The sequence below is a fragment of the Rattus norvegicus genome, chromosome 2 (genome assembly GCF_021556685.1).
Source record: "Rattus norvegicus strain SHRSP/BbbUtx chromosome 2, alternate assembly SHRSP_T2T, whole genome shotgun sequence".
NCBI classification, from domain to species: Eukaryota; Metazoa; Chordata; class Mammalia; order Rodentia; family Muridae; genus Rattus; species Rattus norvegicus.
Genome location: NC_141535.1, coordinates 234378246 through 234397534, shown reverse-complemented (window position 1 = coordinate 234397534; position 19289 = coordinate 234378246). Strand labels below are relative to the sequence as shown.

Here is a 19289-nt window from a genome sequence, read left to right as displayed (position 1 = left end):
GAGCATCGTGGTGAAGCCATCACAAAGTCCCACCAATATCGATGGAGAGGAGAGCTACTATATACCCCTTGACAAAGTAGTAAGGCATGGTTTCCCCAGAAGGCAGCAGGGTCTGAAAATTCTCCCAACCCCTCCCCTTCCCCCTCTCTATCCATCCATTATTCACACTGTTCCCAACATGTTGACAATCATGTCATTCTTTTGTGCAACTATCAGGTACCTGCTTTCACCCAATCATAGGGCTACATAGAGTCAAAAGGTATGTGATTGTTCCTCAAAGAACACAGAACATTTGCCTCTCTGATCAGTTCTTAGTTGTCTTAGTTAGGGTTTTACTGCTGTGAACAGACACCATGGCCAAAGCAACACTTATAAGGTAAACATTTAATTGGAGCTGGCTTACAGGTTCAGAGGCTCAGTTCATTACCATCAAGGTGGGAGCATGGCAGCATCCAGGCAGGCATGGTGCAGAAGGAAGTGAGGTTCTACATCATATTCTGAAGGCAAACAGAAGACTGGCCTCCAGGCACTTAGGACAAGGGTATTAAAGCCCATGCCCATAGTTATACACCTAGTCCAACAAGGCCACATCTTTTAATGGTACCACTTCCTGGACCAAGCATACACAAACCATCACATTAGGAGAGTTCTCACCTCAAATAATTGACACCCTCCTATGTGTGTCCATGTGAAATAATGGGACAGCACACTCATATTTCACATAAGCTGGGATCACAACCTTGTGTAGAAGCATCAACACCCAGGAGGATGCGGAGTAATGCTCACGGCAGTGTGTCTGCCATCTGCTAGGGGAATATAACCTAGCTATCAAATCCGATTTTAAAATACTCCATAATAAACAAAAGAAAGACAACTTCTAGATCTCGATTGTTTTTCCATGAGATTCTTTCTGTATTTAGTTTGTATTTAGTTTAGTTAGTATTTAGTTTAGTTCTGTATTTAACTGCTCCAAGACAGTTAAAAGAGACCAAATTTTTCAATTCAAAGACATATCACTTGGTCCCATTATAATATTTCTACTTTCATTTGTATTTGAATATATTAGTTTCTTCATATTTTTACTAAATCTGAAAAAGTAAATGCCATTTTGTATCATAACTTGTTTTGTTGGCTTTCTTTTTTCTGTGAGAGACTGGTTTGTATAGCAGCTGGAGATGACTGATGTGAGGAACACATTGAAAAGGAAGTGCAGTGCCTAGTAGGATTGTACACTTTGGAATTAAGGGCAGAAGTGATCACAAATCCAAGGCCAGCCTGGGCTATGAGATCCTATCTTAAAACAACAACAACAACAACAACAACAAGGGAGGGCGGAATAGCAAACGTTCCAATATGGATATGTTGTTCAGCTGGGGAAAATGACACTAGACTGTACTACAGTCTTCAAGAAGATAGGTTAGGCTTAAGCCTATAAAGGAAATTGGAGATGACCAGAGCAACACAATAAGATCTTGTCCCCTAAGACCAGTCTAAAACAAACCCTAACAACAGACTCAACTTGCTTCTCCTTTTATGCTGACACTCAAGAACCTTGGACTCTCATGGTTACCAACCAGTTAAATTCTACATGTGAAGAATTTCCCTAGAAATTGGAGGCCTCTCCTTACATGGAATATCTTTTATTTTCTGTGTAAATGAATCTTAAACATTGTTTAAGAATGGGTTGGATGTTATTGAATGGAACTTTTGCAGAATTTTCAATACGCCATTTAAACTGGAATGGTTAGAGGTTTTTGTTTCCTAAACTATGAAGTGAGCAAACAAGTCTTTGTTTTCCTGATAGGTTAAAAGAAATTAAAGAAACCTTAAGCACCGAAATAACGAGACTTGTGTGAGCATAGAGCAAATACCCACAAAAAGCATTGCCACACACTTGGGAATTATGATTAGTAAACAAAATGATAAGAGGTAATTGAGAATTTCAACTACCACAAAAAAATACCGTGTGCTAAGAAGGAAAAAATGAATGTGATCTATGAGTTTAAAAAATACATTAACTTCATTTGATAATCTCTGGCACCAAATACAGGATTTAAATAAAGGTTTTATTGCAAGGTGAGAAAGCAAAATGCTCACTAAAATAATTAAATGTTTCCAAATAAGTTTTAGAATTCCCTTTGTCTTAAAAGGGTCAGAAAACCCTTATTTCTACTTGAAGTAACTCCAAGCTGCATGAATTTAATAGCAAAAGGGTTAAAGTCACGTTGAATTTAGTAAGCAAAATACCTTATTAGAACTTCCCTTTCAAGCATAGTGAGTTCTCCAGCATAGCCCTGTGGATACGTGTAGCATACATCAGTGTCGAGAGTTAACTTCAGTCAGAAGCCACTTTGTAAAAGTATTTCAATGTTCCATACATCTAAGGACATCTTCTAATACTCTCTTGATGCTAGTAGGATCTACGATTTTCTTTATAACAGACTCTTTATTCAATCTTCCTATTTATCCCTTGAGGATTACCATAAGTTCTACATATTTGTTTTTGGAGTTTATTTAATCAATAAATACTCATCAAATATCCATACTTTTCTGAGCAGTATGGTGGCTTTTAGGAAGATAGAAATGATTAAAAGCCAGACTTGGTCCTTATGGGGTTGACATTTTACTTAGGAGAAATGTTAATTATGACATAAACAAAGGCAAGTGCCAATGGACAGAAATGAACACACTGTAGAAAATATATGAAAATTCAGGAGCAGAATCTCTCAAGGAAAAGAAAACATCATACAAGCACAGGCAGCCACACTTGCTGAGCAAACCGCCTCTAAGCGGAAGAAATCTGCAACTCTTTTTCTTTTCTCTTATATTACGTTTAATCAAATGAATGAATGAGTGTAGTAGGTTAAGAAATGAAATACTTTGAAATGTTTGCACTTAAAAAGAAATCAAAGCTTATAGCTCTAACCCACTCATCTTACTTTTAATTCCAAAAATAACCTCATTCAAGAGTTTCTGTGTTATGGTTTGGGTTTTGGTTTTGGTTTTGATTTTTGGTGGAACCCGTCAATGGAGCTTGGTAGAGTCACCATAGCAACCCTGAGCAGTCTAGAGCGGCGTCCATTCATTGCAAGTTTTCTTCCACTAATGTCTAGCTTTAGCACTCTCTCTCTTTTTTTTTTTAAGGATGACTTTTTTTGAGTGAAACAGGATTTCTGTAAGTTGAGCAGGGGAGTCTTGAACTCACGCTATATAACAGAGGCCTTTGCTGTGCAATCCTCCTACCTCAGCCTCCGTAGCTGTTTCTGTCGTAGGCCTCACCATGAGATCTGTTCTTGTTTTTATTCCTTGTGAGTTTTTAATGGTCTTTTCCTGGATAAACATTTTGTTTTAAAGAAACAATTACTTGTTAATATTTGAATCATTCTCTTGTTTCTTCCAATAATTTGAGTAATTCCATGTCATATTTAAGTTTATGTCCATTTTTGAGCTGAATATTTTTTAATATAGTGAGAGATAGGGGTCAAAAGTTCATTCTTTTTCTTGTGGATATCAAGATTTCCCAGAAACATTTACTTGAGAGACTGTCTTTTCTCCAGGACATGTTCTAATCATTTTTGTCAAAATCGGTCAGTTGTTTATAAATGGATTTACTCCTAGGCGATTAATTTATTGCACAGGTCTGTGTGTTTGTTTTATGCCAATACCATGCTGTTTGATTGTTACAGCTTTGCAGTATGCCTACAAACCAGGCATTGTCATATACCCATTCTTGGTTTTTTGTTTGTTGGTTTGGTTTGATTTTTGTTTTTGTTTTGGGGGTTTTTTGTTTCCTTTTTGGTTTTTTGTTTTTGTTTCTTGACTATTTAGTTTCCTTTGTGGTTCTGTATAAATTTTAGCGTTCTTTTCTAGAATTCTTTTTAGATTAAGTCTGGGGGGCTTTATTGTGCAAAATCATAGTTTTTTAGTTTTTTCTAATTTTTTAATTTAATATATTTAGTTTTATTTATTTGTTTGTTTTTACACTTCAGGTTTTATTCCCCTCCCAGTCCAGCCTCCAACTGTTCCACATCCCCTACGTCCTCCCCACAACCCCCTACCCCTACTCCCACACCCCCTGCCTCGTCTCCACAAGGATTTCCCCACCCCACCCATCCCACCAGATGTCTAAACCTCCTGGGGCCTCCAGTCTCTTGAGGGTTAGGTGCATCTTCTGTAAATGAACCCAGACCTGGAGTCTTCTACTGTATATGATGTGTTGGAGGCCTCATCTCAGCTGGTGTATGCTGCCTGGTTGGTCATCCACTGTCTGAGAGATCTCTGAGGTCCAGGTTAATTGAGCTTGCTGGTCCTCCTACAGGGTTGCCCTCCTTCTTAGTTTCCTCCAGCTTTTCCCTAATTCAACCAGAAGGGTCAGCAGCTTCTTTTCTTTGGTTGGGTGCACATACCTGCATCTGACCCTTTCAGCTGCTTGGAAGCAGAGACTGAAAGAAAGGCCATCCAGAGACTGACCCACTGAGGGGAAACTCAAACAACATTGTAAATGCTAAGAAGTACATTCAGGCAGGAGCCTGATATAGCGGTCTCTTGAGAGGTTCTGCCAGAGCTTGACAAATACACAGGTGGATGCTCACAGCCAATCATTGAACTGAGAACGGGGTCCCCAATGGAGGAGTTAGAGAAAGGACTGAAGGAGCTGAAGGGGTTTGCAAACTCATAAGAACAACAATATCAACAAACTAGACGGCCCCCCAAAAAAGCTCCCAGGTACTAAACCCCATCCTAAGAGAACACAGGGACAGACCTATGTTCCATCTGCAAATACAGCAGAGGATGGCCTTGTTGGACATCAATGGGAGGAAAGGCCCTTGGTCCTGTCAAGGCTCACTGACCAGTGTAGGAGAATGTCATGGTGGGAAGGTGGGAGGGAGTGGATGGGCGGATGAAGGAGCACCCTCATAGAAGCAGGTGGGGGTGTGTGGGGGAAATAGCATGTTTCTGGAGGGGAAACCTGGAAAGAGGATAACATTTAAAATGTAAATTTAAAAAACAATAAAAGGAAAAGGAAGCAGGAAAAAAAGGGAAGGCGGTCTTGATAGGTCCCTTTTTGTGAGTACTCCATAACCTCAGTAATGGTGTCAGGTCTTGAGGCCTTTCCTTGAGCTGAATCCTACTTTGGGCCTGTAGCTGGACCTTCTTTTCCTCAGTCTGTTCTCCATTTCCATCCCTATATTTCTTTCAGACAGGAAGAATTATAGATCAGAGCTTTGGCTGTGGGATAGCAACCCCATCATTCACTTGATGCCTTGTCTTTCTGCTGGCAGTGGGTTCAACAAGTTCCCTCTCCCCACTTTAGGGCCTTTCATTTAGAGTCCTACCCTTTGAGTCCTGAGAGTCTATCACTTTCCAGGTCTTTGGTACATTCTAGAGGGTCCTCCCAACTCTTTCCTCCCAGGGTTGCCTGTTTGCATTCTTTCTGCTGGCCCTCAGGACTTCAGTTCTCTTCCCCACCACGGCCCCATCCAATACCAGATCTGTCCCCTCTCCCTCCCTCCCATACCCCTTGTGGTTGCTTTTTTCTCCCTCCCAATTGGGACTGAAGTGTCCTCATTTGGGCCCTTCAGCTTGTTGAACTTTTTGAGTTCTGTGGACTGTATCTTGGGTATTCTGTACTTTGGGGGGCGGCTAATATCCACTTATCAGTGAGAACACCATGCATGTCATTTTCTGTCTGAGTTACCTCATTCAGGACATTTTCTAGTTTCATCCATTTGCCTGCAAAACTCAGGATTTCCTTGTTTTTAGTAGCTGAGTAGTATTGCATTGTATAAATGAACCACATTTTCTGTATTCATTCTTCTGTCATGAGATGGGTTGCTTCCAGCTTCTAGCTATCACAAACAAGGCTGCTATGAACACAGTGGAACACATGCCCCTTGGCATGGTGGGGCATCTTTTGGGTATATACCCAAGAGTGGTATTGCTAGGTCTTTAGGTAGGTCTATTTCCAATTTTCTGAGGAACCTCCAAATTGATTTCCAGAGTAGTTGTACCAGTTTGCAATCCCACCAGTAATAAAGGAGTGTTCCTCTTTCTCCACATTCTCACCAACATGTGTTGTCTCCTGAGGTTTTGATCTTAGCCATTCTCATTGGTGTAAGGTGGAATCTCAGGGTCATTTCGATTTGCATTTCTCCGATCACTAAGGACTTTGAAGATTTCTTTAGGAGTTTCTCAGTCATTCTTGGTTTAGTTCTATGCCCCATTTTTTGATTGGGTTGTTTGGTTTTTGGGTGGTGAGCATTTTGAGTTCTTTATATATTTTGGAGATTAGTCCTCCAAAATATATAATGGGATGTGGGGTTAGTAAAGATTTTTTTCCCAATCTGTAGGCTGTCTATTTGTCTTATTGAATATGTCCCTTTGCTTTCCAGTTTCATGAGGTCGCATTTAACAATTTTTGATTTTAGATCCTGAGCCATTGGAGTTCTGTTTAGGAAATTTCCCTTTGAGCCAATGAGTTCCCTGAGCTCTTTCCCACTTTCTCTTCTGTTAGACTAAGTGTATCTGGTCTTGATCCACTTGGGCTTGAGATTTGTGTATGGTGACAAATATGGGTCTATTTTCTGCATACAACCATTTATTGGAGATGCTTTCTTTTTTCCATTGTATATTTTGGCCTCTTTGTCAAAAATCAAGTGTGCTTAAGTGTGCTTAAGTGTGCTTAAGTGTGTGTGTGTGTGTGTGTGTGTGTGTGTGTATGTTTCTGGGTCTTCAATTCTATTACATTGATCAACCTGTCTGTCTCTGTACCAATACCATGCAGTTTTTTATCACTACTGCTCTATAGAAGAGTTTGAGATCAGGGATGGTGATTCCCCCAGCTATTCTTTTATTGTTAAGAATTGTTTTCGTTATTCTGGGTTATTTGCCTTTCCAGATGAATTTGAAAATTACTCTTTCCATGTCTTTGAAGAATTGTGTTGGGCTTTTGATGGGGATTGCATTGAATCTGTAGATTGTCTTTGGAAGGATGGCCATTTTTACTATGTTAATTCTGCCAATCCATGAGCATGGGAGTTCTCTCCATTTTATAAGGCCTTCTTTTATTTCTTTCTTGAGAGACTTGAAGTTGTTGTACAGATCTTTCACTTGTTTGCTTAGAATTACCTCATTATATTTATATTTGTGGCTATTTTAAAGGAAGTTGTTTCTCTACTTTCTTTCTCAGTATTTTTATCATTTGTATAAAGAAAGGCTACTGATTTATTTGAGTTAATTTTATATCTGACCAAAGATATTTTGTATCTTTGCTGACATTGTTTATCAGCTGGAGAAGTTCTCTAATAGTATTTTTTGGTGTCACTTATGTATACTATCATATCAAATAGTGATACCTTTATTTCTTGTTTGTCAATTTGTATCCCCTTGATCTCTTTTTATTGTCTTATTGTTCTAGCTAGCACTTCAAATACTATATTGCATAGATATGGAGAAAGTAGGCATCCTTGTCTTGACCCCAATTTTAGTGGAATTGCTTCAAGTATCTCTCCATTTAACTTGATATTGGCTGTTGGTTTGTGGTAAATTGCTTTTATTATGTTTAGGTATGGACCTTGAATTCTTGATCTCTCCAATACTTTTCAACATAAAGGGGTGTTGTATTTTGTCAAATGCTTTTTCTGCATCTAAGGAGATGAATGATCATATGCATTTTTTCTTTGAGTTTGTTTGTTTGGTGGATTATATTAATGGATTTCCATATTTTCAACCTACCTTGCATCCCTGGGATGAAGCTTCCTTGATCATGGCAAATGATAGTTTTGATGTGTTCTTGGATTTGGTTTGCAAGAATTTTATTGAGTATTCTATTTTATTGAGTATTCTATCGATATTTATAAGTAAGATTGGTCTGGAGTTCTCTTTTGTGGTAGGGTCCTTGTGTGCTTTAGGTATCAGAGTAATTGTGGCTTCATAGAATTAATTAGATAGTGCTTCTTCTGTTTCTATTTTTTTTAATAATTTGAGGAATATTGGTGTTACATCTTCTTTGGAGGTTTTGTCGAATTCTGAACTAATTCTATCTGGCCCTGGGATTTTTGGTTAGGAGGTTTTTAATGACTTCTTCTATTTCCTTATGGGATATGGGCCTGTTTAGGAAGTCTACATGCTTTTGATTTAACTGTATGTGATATCTGTCTAGAAAACCATCCATTTCATCAAGATTTTCCAGTTTTGTTGAATATAGGTTTTAGTAGTAGGATCTGATGAATTTTTAAAATTTCCTCCATTTCTATTGTTATGCCTCCCTTCTCATTTCTGGTTGTGTTAATTTGGATACTGCCTCTGGGCCCTTTAGTTAGTTTGACTAGGGGTTTATCTATTCATTGATTAGAAGAAAACTTCCACAACCTAAAGAAAGAGATGGCCATAAATAACACCAAACAAATGGGACCAGAAAAGGAAATTCTCTTGTCACATAATAATCAAAATACTAAACACACAGAACAAAGAAAGAATAGTAAAAGCTGCAAGAGAAAGAGGGCAAGTAACACATAAAGGCAAACCAATCAGAATTACACCAGACTTCTTAACAAAGAGTATGAAAGTCAGAAGAGCCTTATCAGAGGTCATGCAGACACTAAGAGAACAAAAATGACAGCCCAGGCTACTATACCCAGCAAAACTCTCAATCAACATACATGGAGAAACCAAAATATTTCAGGACAAAACCAAATTCAAACAGTATCTGTCTACCAGTCCAGCCCTCCAGAGGATCCTAGAAGGAAAACAAGGAAGATACCTACACCAAGAAAAGACAAGATATTAAGCATCTCACAACAAAGCCCAAAGGAGAAAACCACAAGCGATAAAACTATCCACAAAAACAAATATTACAGGAACCAACAGTCATCTTCTTTAATATCTCTCAATATTAATGGACTCAACTCACTTATGAAAAGACATAAACTAAACAGATTAGATACACAAACAAGAGCCAGCATTTTGCTGCCTGCACACAAGAAACATATCTCAATAACAAAGACTTTCTCTGAGTAAAAGGATGGAAAAAGGTCTTCCAAGTAAATGGTCCCAAGAAACAAGCTGGAGTTGCCATACTAATAGCCAATAAAATAGACTTTGAACCAAAAGTTATCAAGCATGATGAGGAAGAGCACTTCATATTCATCAAAGGGAAAATCTACCAAGAAAAAAATCTCAATTCTAAACATCTTTGCCCCAAATGCAAGGACATCCACATTCACAAAAGAAACTTTACTAAAGCTCAAAACACACCTTGTATCCCACTCAATAATAGTGGGAGACTTCAACACCCTACTCTCACCACTAGACAGGTAATTGAAACAGAAACTAAACAGAGATACAGTGAAACTAACAGAAGTTATGAACCAAATGGATTTAACAGATATCTATAGAACATTTCACTCTAAAACAAAAGAATACACCTTCTTCTCAGCACCTCATGGAACCTTCTCCAAAATTGCCCATATAATTGGCCACAAAACAACCCACAACCAATACAAGTAAATTGAAATAGTCCCATGTCCCCTATCAGACCACCACGGTGTAAAGCTGGTCTTCAATAACAGCAAAAGCAACAGAAAACCCACATACATGTAGAAACTGAACAACTCTCTATTCAATGATAAATGGGTCAGGGATGAATAAAGAAAGAAATTAAAGACTTCCTGGATTTTAATGAAAATGTTGACATATCATACCCAAACTTTTGGGACACTATGGAGGCAGGTGCTAAGAGAAAACCTCATAGCACTAAGTGCCCTGGTTAAGAAACTGGAGAGATCTTACACTAGCAACTTAACAGCACACCAGAGAGCTCTAGAACAAAAAGAAGCAAACTCACCCAAGTAGAAGGCAGGAAATAGTCAAACTCAGGGCTGAAATCAACCAAATAGAAACAAATAGAACAATACAAAGAATCAACAAAACCAAAAGCTTTTCTGGAATTTTTAAGGAATGATATTGTGTTTCAATGAGAGTTGTATTGCACCTGTAAAGCACTTCAGGTTATACAGGTAATTTAACAATATCACTTATGGCTGTCCTATACATTCAAGGTTTTCCACTTTATCCTGTCCTTTTACATTTTTTATCTGTATTTTATGATTTTCACTATAGAAATCTTCACCTCTTTAGCTGAATTTAGTCCCAGGTATTTTTAATAGCCATTATAAATTAGATCAATTTCTTGGTTTCTGTTTAAACTAACCCACCTTTGGCATATGGCAGCATGACAGATATATACAAGTTGACTTTGCAAATTGCAACTTTGCTAGGTACATTTATTTGTTCTTGGTATGGTTTGGACTTTTTTTTAATCTTTGTTTTTAATCTTTTTTTACAGTCCAGTCATTACTCCCCCTTCCAGTCCTACCTCCAACAGTTCCTCATCCCATTCCTCCTCCTCCATCTCCAAGAGGATGGCCCCACCCCTCTACCCCAAACCCTACCTTTCCACCCTGCCCTACCAGACCTCCCTCCTCCCTGGGGCCTCAAGTCTCTCCAGGGTTAGGTGCATCTTCTCTCACTGAGGCCAGACCATGCAGTCCTCTGCTGTATATGTGTTGGGGGTTTTGTATCAGCTGGCGTGTGCTGCCTGGTTGGTTGCTCAGTGACTGAGGGATCCCAGGGGTTCAGGTTGAAACAACTGGTCTTCTTATGGGGTCACCCACATTCTCAGCTTCTTCCAGCATTTCCCTAATTCAACCACAGGGGTCCCCAACTTCTGTCCATTGGTTGGGTGGCTATATCTGCATCTGACTCTTTAAGTTGCCTGTTGGGCACAGCCATGTTAGGCTCCAGTTTAGATCTTAAGAGTCCCTTCATGAGCCAAAGGTTTGGTGACCAGATTGTGGTACTTTGGCAGAAATATTGGATGTCTTATGGAGGGGCCTAGTGGAAGGGAGTCAGATCATCAGAGGTGGCCCATGGAAGTGATATGGGGACCCTAGTTCTTTGCTCTATCTTTGTCTCCCCTCACTGTAACACGGGTGGTTTTGTTCTGTCTACTCCCACTCATGTTCTGCCACGCAGAACCAAAGAGGAACAGCTGTCACTCCCTCTTCAGTCTCAGGGTGTTTGTCCTTGAGACTGAAGCCCAATAGACACTCTTCTACTATGATATTTTTGGTAAGATTTTAGAGTTTTATATGTATAAAATCATGTCATTCGCAAACAATGACAACTTACTGTCTTTTCTAACTCAAATCCTCCTTTTACTTTCATTTGCCTTTATTGCCCTGGCTAGGGTTCCCAAAATCCTGTTGAATGAAAGTAGTATCTGCATTGTGTTCTTCCAGGTCATAGGAAACAAGCTTTATGCTTTCCCTTCTCATGTGCTGTTGACAGATGGATTGGTAGAAGTGTCCGGCCTATTCCTAGTCTGTTTAGCATTGGTGAGTATGAAAGCATGTTCATCTTTATCACACAATTCAAGTTCAGCTGGGAATATATGCTGCATCTCTGTCTAAAGAATTTAAATGAAAAGGGGCTTTCTTTAATTTTCTTCTTGATTTCCTTTTGGTTTATTGGTTGTCAAGTTGTTTTAATATTCATGTATTCATTTAGGTCCAGTTATTTTCTTGTTTATTGTTCTAGCTCTACTGCCATGTATTTAAGAAGGTCATACACACACACACACACACACACACACACATATATATATATATGTATATATATATATATATATATATATATATATGACTTGATTTGTGACCTGTATTAGAATCTATTCTATAGAATGTTTTATGGGCTGATGAAGAAAAATAAAATATGTTCAACAGCTGTTAGAAAGTTTAGAGGATGTCTGTTGGGCTCCTTAGGCCTAAAACATGCAATTCAGCTCTGGTGCCTAATTGTGGATTTCCTGTCTGTGTGGTCTTTCCACTGAGGAAGGTAGAGTACTACCATCCAAACTCTTAGGGCAGTACTGTCTATCTCCCCGTTTCAGTCTATTAATATTTGCTTTACATATTTGCATACTCCAGTGTTGGATACATATATATTTAGTATCATTTCCTCTTACTGAATTGACCCCTTCATTATTACATAATGCCCTTCTGTGTCTCTTTTTACTGATGCTGAAGTCTGGTGTACATATGGCTACCCCTATTTTCATTTAGATTCTAAGGCATGGAACAGTTTTATTACATCCTTTTCCAGTCAGTCCATCTATACCTAAAGGTGGCTTGAGTTTCCTATGAGCAGCATACAGTCGGGTTGTATTTCCCCATTCATCCAGTCACCGTATGTTACTCTGAATCAGCTACAAAATCACCAGAGGAAATGACCAAAATCTACAGTGCACTGTGTTGCTAAGATACGATATTCAGTAAGTTAAGTGTATTAGGTACACTTTTATTTACAGATTCAACTTATATGAGCGTAATGGATGTAGCCTCATCACGGGCCCTTGCTGGCTTCGTTGTTTACTTCCCTTTTGTGAATCCTCTGAGTTAACTTATATTCAGAGCCATTGTTAGCAGGAGTGTTAGCATCTTACAACCTGATCGCTAGTCATTTAGTTGCTCCTTTTTATTCTCCCCTGCTTATAGTCTTTGTGGTTTAATCAACATGGTAATGGTGGTTTTTATTCCCTGCTTATAATCTTTGGGTTTTCTATTATCCATTTTTGTTTTGTCACTGCCATGAGATTTAGAAAAAGCCAATTTTATCATAACCATGTTTAGTGAAATGATACTAGCTCACCATGATAATAGCAAGTGAAGATGTTTTACCTCTACAGTAATTGCTCAAAATCACATTACATTTTGGCTTGTCTCATATTCGGGTCATGACTTTGGATCCATAGATGATCCTTAACTTACAATAGTTCAAATACAATTTTTTAATTAATTATGATGAAAAAGCAATATGCGCTATGGTCAGACCTTAAGTCTTTGTTCTTTTCCCAGGGTGGAAGTCACACCTCCCCCACCCCAAGTATTACTCAGCATAGCTCAAAAAAAAATACAAATTCACCAAATAAAACAACTATTCTGCAGTGAAGTAAGCCACTGAGCTGTGATGTTCAATGAGCTGAAGGCATATGACAGATTTTACACCCTTACCTTACAATGACCAAGATATGTCCTATTATGTGTCTACTAGACTGTATGGTCCTCATGAGCACAGGAGCCCTTGAACACTTGTTTCATGTTTCTTTTCTTAATAATTCTCCTTTATGGGTAGTCATGAGAAGACACTCTTGCCTTTACCCCATTGTCTATGGCATCCATCTTCAGCCTGTTCTCTTTAATCCTGGCAATGTTCCTTTCTTCCATAAGTCATGTTCCAAGGGCCCATCAGAAACTTCTAACATGGCTGTCATACTTCACCATCTTTTCTGGACTCTTGTTTCAGTGCTGTGGACTCCTTTAGGTTCCATTTTCCTCTTCTGTGGATTTTGTTCTCACTTTTTCAGAGAACACTCTAAGGAGATGTTCAAATGAAAGGCCCTGTGGGTGTTCCATGTCCTTGTGTATTTAGCGAAATTCTGCTTTTCTTTTACACTTTTGTTGACCTTTTTTTTTTTTTTCAAAACTCCAAACACTTTTATCTGCTTTGAAGACTGTGCACATTTGGGATTGTTGAAGGCCACACTGATTCGTCTTCCTTTGCAACCTGTGATTTCATCCAGAAATCACATGGCTCACCATGGATTCTCAACATCTGAAGATGTGCTGTGCTGTTTGGATCTCCCAGTTTTCACTCATTCACCTCAACACTGGGTGGAAATTCTTCAATGACAGCAAGTGGATGCTACTACTTAGCTCTGGAAACATTTTCTACTTTCTATAACAGCCTTTCCTAGTGTTTGCTTTTTCCAGTACAACTAATAGTTAAGGTTGGATATGATGCATTAATCTGCTAACTGTGTACTAAAGTTCTAGATATTTCCTTGGCACATCAGTTTTTCCCATTACTGCAGCCTTTCAGGGTATTGTGGGCCAAAATCTCTGCAAATTAATGGAGTGTGGGGGGGAATCCCATTAACATTCCTCTTTCATCTTCTAGAAATTTGCTAGGATTCCTCAGCCGCAAGTGGTATTCTGTCTTTTCTCTTGCTTATTCTTTTGTATGTCCTGTATTTTCCTTTCTAGCTTTTGCATTCAATCTACCCTCTTGCCAGAGCACTTAAAGTTTACTTCGGATGACATGGTTGAAATAAAACTGCTACACTGACTTCTCAATGGTGATATTTTTAAATAGAATAATATGTTATGCAACTTAAGTGACACCAAGACACAAGCTTAACGATTCATGCATTTTTATCTTTGTAAAGAAAAGATAGGAAAGGCAAAAGAAATGCAGGTTTCCTTTTCTTTAAGATGCAGTGATAAAGCATGGTTCTTACTGCTGTTATTCTTCATTTTCATGGAGAATGTATCTCTTGAACTCACTTGGCTTTAAAAACATTCTTTTTCATTTAAGTGATGCTTTAAAAGCTTCTCTGCACAGAAACTTAAATGATTTTCAGCAGAGAATTTTTTCCTGTGTCCTTGGATCAATTTCTGATTCTTTTAAGACACGTTACCCACTGTGATATTAACGTATCATTATAAGAATTCTAACAGCAGGGGACAGCTTTTTCTCTTCCTCTGGAGAGGTAGAAAAGATGTGTGCCTACATTTTGTATGAGAATTTCCTTGACATCCAACTTACACTCTTGGTGGTGTAAGTAGTACGGTAACATCTCTTCACATAAGTGTGCCTCTAATGAGCTCAAGGATATGTAAGCAAAACATAAATGGGTATGTATAACTCTCACATCCAGTTGTTTATGGTTGTTTCGGGTGAACAAACTATATCCATTCAATAAATATTTGTCCTTAACACCATCTCTGGCCTTGAGATTTACAGTAAATAAGATACCATGACCCTTGAGCTACTACTGGGTAAAATAAAGAAAAACAAACAAGTAGCAGCCAGTTTCCCCCTGGAAACATATTATGGGGTGGGCATATACTGCTTTAAAATTAGGGTGAAACTCCATAGAGTTACAGGAGTTGAGGAGATGTCTTCCTCAGGAGATGATGACTCTTGAAGTGAAACTCAAAAGAATTCATCAAAGGCATCAAACAGAAAGATACAGGCTCATGTGATAAAGAAACATTCTGAGAATCCAGGGGTGCCTGCGTGAAGGCAGCATGCAGTGCCAGACATGGACCCCAAGGTAAGAGATCGAGCAAAGAACTGGGAAAGAAGCTACAATAAGGCTAAGGATGGTAAAGTATCATCTCACTGTTTATACACTTTCTCCACAGCATCAGAAGCATGCTTAGACCACAGAGATTCCCTCATGGCACTTCACACAAGTTCGGGTTCTCCTACTTCGTTCTTCAGTTGAGGTATTAAAATGACTGCTGCCATGGCTTCACTGCATCATGATGCTGCACTATTTGATGAGTAGAAAGTGGGGCTCCACCCCAGCAGCGAGTAAAGAAGAATTAGAATGTTTGAATGGTGTGCATTCTGTTGAAAAGGAAACACACACAGCAAGCAAACCAGGAGTGAAAGATAATCTAGAAAGTTACATGATGACATAATGCCATAGCAAGCATTTGATCTTAGAGTGTATGCTGTGTAAGCTTTCTGAGCACAAAAGAAACAAGATTGGTTTGTTGCACTCCAGATCTACATTCTTATTCCTCAGTGTGCTGCATGCTTCAAGAAGTTAAAGGCCTGAGTTAATGCAAGTTAACTTTGACTTCTCTTTTTATTCCTTGACTATCGAGATAAGTCACAATGGCCTGATTTCATAACTGATGGTGGAGATAGATGCCCAGCATTTTCTTCAAATTCAACTAATTTAATATTTACTCAACTTGCCTTCAAAGAGTTCATAGTCTAAAATCACAATTTAAAATGGCTATCAAGGCCCTCAATCACAGTTCTGTCCCCATTCACTGATGGGACAGTTGAACAAGCCCCAAATGTTAGGGAGATGCCATGGTTCTTTCTATAACCCTCTGTCTTCCTTCTGAGCTTCCTGTTTAGAAATCAAGTCAACTTAAACATGGTGAATTTAAGTCAACACATAATCCTTCTCCCATGAAAACCATCAAGCCATTATTTGAATTTACCTCCTCTATAAATGCGGCAGATTTAGGCTACATGGACACTTGGGTTTCCTCTATGGGAGAAGGAAGATGTTCTTTATGGAAAAAGAAATTATAAAAAATTAATCTGAAGTCTCTAGCTTCCTCCCATAGAAAGGAAAGAATTCTTATAAATAAATAAAGGGCTGAGCTTTATCAGCTTCATGGTAAATCCCTCCCCCCAGTGAGCATCATATGTAAGTATGCAATGCACTTTCAAGAGTTGTAATAATGTCAACTGGCCATTTAAAAATAAGGCCTGCATCAGAAACATGGAGGCTCTTTAGAGATACCTGCTCTGGGCTATAATTACCCAGATTTGCCAAAACCTTGATTTGTCACAGAGAGCAGTTCTCATTTGAATAGTCAGTCAACAAGAAAATTCGTGTAGATCTTCCTCTTTCTGCCCCTCCCTTCCTCCCTCCCCCAGCCTGTCTTTGCAATGTTTTACAGAATTTAGATACCATCCATCTGACCTTTCCCCCATGTTCTACCCAGATAGCTAGTTTCCAAATGCCAGCACCCACACAACAGAGACAATAAGGTAGACTAAATGTTCTATTAGGTAAGGAAGGGGAAAAAATTTAAAAGAGAGGGAATAAAATAACAAAGTCAATTAGGGCAGTGTCCTTAAAAGCCTGTTCCCGAAGGCAGTGCTGGCTGCTGTCTCAAGCTGCTCAGTCCACTGTGTGACTGAAAAGCTGCCACCCTCCAAGCACATGCAAGTAGCACTTCATTATACAAATCGAATCTATGAAGCTATGCATGCCCTCAGACTGAGCTCCGTGTGCCGCTGCATCTCAAAAATATCCATCTGTTCCAAGAGAAGAAACAGGAAGTTTTGTTAATTATCTCTCACAAGCCACTAGTTAGTTTCCAGAATAATCACTAACTCCATCTTTCCTGAATAAATTTAACAAGTAAGTTACAAGATGCAACTCAGTAGATAAGCCTTCCATTAGCCCTCTTAAATGAACCGAGTCTATCGGTGGCCCAATTGCACACTCTCTGCCTCCAAACCCATTTCTGTTTCCTTGGCACTCAACAGACCAGATTATTTCCTGTAAACAATGTTTTCTATTACAATATTGATTGATAAAGCAATAAAGCAATTTGATGTGTGCAGAACACTACCCATTGCGTGAACACTGGACAAATCCTCAGTGGTTGCTTGTCTCCAGCACAAGTTTGCTTCTAGATCCCATTAAACTATCAAACGAATTTTCCCATTATTAAACAAAATACACTCACATAAAATTTTTGTTCATGGTTATTAGCTGACTTAAATAAGTATCTAAAGCTTCTTCTACAGTCTGATTGTGTTGTCTTAAGTAAGACGCCACACCAGTGTGCTATAGCCATATTAAGATTACATATGCCAAGTTGGACTCTTACCGTTATTCTATAAATCATTGCCAATTATGCCAATAAAGCATCCTGGGCAGTGATTTATTTCTTAGTTATGCAGTCAGCTGTTCGACATTTTGTTCCCTTCCAGTGTCTCAATCATGGCCTAGTTTCCTCACACCATGATGGTTTACATTTTCCCGTAAGAGACATTTATACACATCTGCTGGGGAGAAATAGAGGGCAGAGACTCAGAGGGACCTCATTAATTCCATTTAACTGTTGGGGAGAAAATAACCCAAATTGGTGAAAATTCTGGATTATGGAAGATTTAAAAAATGAGGACTCTATGAGACAGCTCAGCAGGTAAGGGCACTTGTCACAGGGCCTGGTGACCTGAGTTCCACATGATCTGAGTTCTGTCCCCAGAACACATATGGTAGAAAGGTAAGAACTAACTCTTCTGACTGCCATATATGTGCCATAGCATGTGTGCTTACATACACATTCCACAAGAATGTACACATGAACACACATGCATGGGCACACACACAAACACAAATAAATAAGAAATAAATAAGTGCAAAAACTTCTAGAGAAATATAAAGGTGGCTTCCCCTTTTATTTTTATAGATTCATAGTAACTCTAATCAGAAGAAAGGCTCAGATTTTCTTCTGGAAGGTGGAGGCAAGAGAATCAGGAATTCAAGGTTGCCATCCTTGGCACACAGAGAATTTGAGGCTAGTCTGGGCTACATGAAATTCTGTCTGAAGAAACACACCCCACCCAAGCAAATAAAAGAATCATTGTTTGAAAAGATGAGTTTCTGGAACCTTTCTCTCTCTCTCTCTCTCTCTCTCTCTCTGTGTGTGTGTGTGTGTGTGTGTGTGTGTGTGCAACAAAACATAATATCCTATGTATTAATTCTATGGCTTCCTATGGCTTATTTTCTATGAAACTCACGCCAGAGAGTTTATGGCTCCATTTAGTTAGCCAGGTTTTAGGGCTGACGACTGAACTCAAGATTGTGTATATGCCAGACAACTGTTCTACCACTGAGCAAAATCCTCATGTCAGAGTTTAACTCTCATTGTGAAGTATGAAGCGTGCAGAAACTCAGTCCAGCTGTTGTTTAGAGTCAGAGCTTTTGGGGAGTGAGGAAGATTAAATAAGGACTTCGTGGTGGCATGTGATGGAGTACTCGTGGCTTTGTAAGAGGAGAGGGACTCTACCAGGCAAGAATGCTATCCCCTAAAGTCCACCCTCAACCGTGTACCACCAACACTGAGAGTCAACATATACCTATTTTTCTTAAAGTATACCTAGACTCTGCTATTGTGTTACGGTATCAAACATTAGAGTACGCTGTTAATTTGGCTCAATTCTTCACTAACAAAGAGGGGCAAATTTCTTGCAATCTTTGCATCCATCTTTCATTTCCCTGGAATTAATTACTTGCCAAAACTCAAATATGTTTTTGATCGAATGACTCAAATGAAGTTTGATCCAAGGCTGAATATTTTATAATTTTTCAAAACAAGATAGAGTAGAAATTTCATGGACCTCAAAGCCACCCAGACTTAGGTTCAAGTCACAGATCTGCTCCTCACCGGCCCCACAGGACCCACCCACTAATTCAGCCAACTTCCATATTGTGCAGCTACTCTGAACTGTGGATAAACTGAGACCACGCTAAGGTTCCTATGTCCTTAGGGTTAATCCTTATGGGAGATAACCAGACAAAGGAACAGGATGGTTCTGGATAATGTTAAAGCTATTAAGCATAGACTGAGACCTGAAATGGGTAACACATGTCTATAGTGAGGGAAGATTTCCAAGCG

The 19289-nt window shown here is 38.9% G+C and overlaps 1 long non-coding RNA gene across 1 annotated transcript; it reads left to right on the top strand.

Moving 5' to 3' along the window:
• Nucleotides 1-11066: 11066 nt before the first annotated feature.
• Nucleotides 11067-18269, top strand: LOC108350126 (uncharacterized). Its single transcript, XR_015672597.1, has 5 exons — nucleotides 11067-11130; nucleotides 11301-11396; nucleotides 13570-15175; nucleotides 15267-15350; nucleotides 18081-18269. It is a non-coding gene; the product is annotated as an uncharacterized LOC108350126 (long non-coding RNA).
• Nucleotides 18270-19289: the final 1020 nt, after the last annotated feature.